The sequence below is a fragment of the Orycteropus afer genome, unplaced genomic scaffold (genome assembly GCF_000298275.1).
Source record: "Orycteropus afer afer isolate SDZICR_OR568_19922 unplaced genomic scaffold, OryAfe1.0 scaffold00013, whole genome shotgun sequence".
NCBI lineage: Eukaryota > Metazoa > Chordata > Mammalia > Tubulidentata > Orycteropodidae > Orycteropus > Orycteropus afer.
In genome coordinates this window covers 5330002-5332433 of record NW_006921600.1, presented here as the reverse complement: position 1 = coordinate 5332433, position 2432 = coordinate 5330002, and the positions used below count along the sequence as shown (strand labels likewise).

General features: G+C 39.6%; 1 protein-coding gene across 1 annotated transcript in view; it reads right to left on the bottom strand.

Annotated features, from left to right (window-relative positions):
* USH2A (usherin) overlaps positions 1-2432 on the bottom strand; it is a 1482371-nt gene that overhangs the window by 110278 nt on the left and 1369661 nt on the right. The gene's annotated exons all lie outside the window — the stretch shown is intronic.

Here is a 2432-nt window from a genome sequence, read left to right as displayed (position 1 = left end):
AGCCTCCCCCTCTTTCATCGACCCTCCACCCTACCAAGTATGACATCCTTCTCCAGGGAATGGTCCCTTCTTACAACATGACCAAAACAGGTGAGACGAAGTCTGACCATTCTTGCTTCCAAAGAGCATTCTGGCTGCACTTCCTCCAGGGCAGATGTTAGTTCTTTTAGCAGTCCATGGTACTTTCAGCATTCTCTGCCAGCACCACAACTCAAAAGCAAAAAAATCCTACAGTCACCTGTAACCCTGGAGCTGACTCCAACATTCTTTAAGGATATGGAAAAACCAATCACTAACTTTATATGGAAAGGAAAGAGACCTCGGATAAGCAAAAGGATATTGAAGAAGAAGAGCAAAGTAGGAGGTCTCACACTGTTGGATCTCAAAACCTACTATACATCCACAGTAGTCAAAACTGCTGGTTATTGGTACAATGGCAGACACAGATCAGTGGAGTAGAATTGAAAACCCTGAAATAGATCCATCGACTTATGGTCAGCTGATCTTTGACAAAAGGCTGAAATCCATTAAATGGGGAAGAGATCGTCTGTTTAAGAAATGGTGCTGGCAAAACTGGATATCCATTTGCAGAAAAATGAAATAAGACCCGTATCTCACACCATATGCAAAAAACTAACTCCAGATAGATAAAAGACTTAAATGTGAAACCTAAAACTATAAAGTTCCTCAAGGAAAAAGTAGGGGCAAATTTAGGTGCCCTAATATATGGCATAAACAGACTATCAAGCATAACTCAAAATGCACAAACAGCAGAAGAGAAACCAGATGATTGGGACCTTCTAAAAATTAAATTTTTTATGTGCTTCCAAAGATTTCTCCAAAAGAGTCAAAAGAGAACGTACAGATTGGGAAAAAAATATTCAGCAATGACATATATAAGGGACTTATCTCTAGAATTTATAGAAAACTCTAACACAACAACAAAAAGAAGCAATCCAATTAAAAATGGGCAGAAAACATGAATAGACACTTCACCAAAGAGGATATTCAGGCAGCCAAGAAACATATGAAGAAACACTCATGATCATTAGTCCTCAAGAAGATGTAAATCAAAATAACAATGAGATACCATCTTGCCCCAGCATTAGTAGCAAAGTTCAACATGACAGAAGATAACAAATGCTGGCCAGGATGCTGAGAGATTGGGACTCTCATACATTGCTGGTGGGACTGTCAAATGATACAACCACTGTGGATAGCAGTATGGCGATTCCTTAAAAAGTTGGAATTGGAATTACCATTTGACCCAGCCATTCCATTACTAGGTATATATTCTGAGGAAGTGAGAGCCAGGACAAGAGCAGATATACACATACCCATGCCCATTGCAGCATTATTTACAATAGCCAAAAGATGGAAACAACCCATGTGCCCATCAACAGAAGAATATATAACCAAGGTATGGTACATATGCAGAATGGAATACTATGGAACCCTAAAGAATAAGGTAGAATCTGCAAAATATCACATAACATGGATGAACTTGGAGGATATTACGTTGAATGAAATAAGTCAATCACAGAAGGACAAATATTGTATTAGTCTGTTATTTTAAAAAGTCAAGGAAAGGTTTATATATGGAAGGAAATTTTCTTTGTTGGTTACTAAGGGTGGAAGGGGATGGGATGGAACACTTCTAGATAGGTAGAGACAAGTATTGATTTGAGTGAAGAGAAGGGCAATGTACCAAATATGAGTGATCAACACAGTGGCATTGAGGAAGAGGAAGACATAGAGACGTGCATGGGAAGTACAGACAACAAAGATGAACCCTTTTGCACATTCAGTACTGCATTGTTAATGATGGCAAACATGGATACATGGGTGGATAGATGGGTGGACAGGCTTAATATTAGGCATGTCTATGCAGGAGAGAGTGTGTCCAATACCATGAATAGTGTTGGCAGACACTGTTTCTACAAGTGTATTGGTATGTTCTGTAAGAATTCCCAGGTATATAGTAGAGCTAACAAGGGACAAGGTTGTAGTCACTTCTTAGCCACAGCCAGCTGGCCAGAGGGAGTAAGTAGTTGGACCTGTGTGTTCAGGACAATAGTCACATGGGACATCAAGCTCAATTGGCATAACATACTACACAAAACATTGTTGCACATCCTACTTTGGCGAGTAGAGACTGGGATCTTAAAAGCTTGCAAGCAGCTACCTAGATGTAACATGGGTCTCTCCCTGTTCAGAACAAAGAAGAATTAAGAAAACCAAAGATGCTTGGAAACAATTAGTCCAAATGACTGGTACACCATGCGATCCTCAGGCTATATGACTACGAGACCAGAAGAACTAGATGGTTGACCACTGTCAGTCACTCGGAGGGAGATCTATGTAGGACATCCTGGATAGAGTGGGAGAACAATGTGGAACACAACTCAAAATCATTAAAAAAAAAAAAAAAA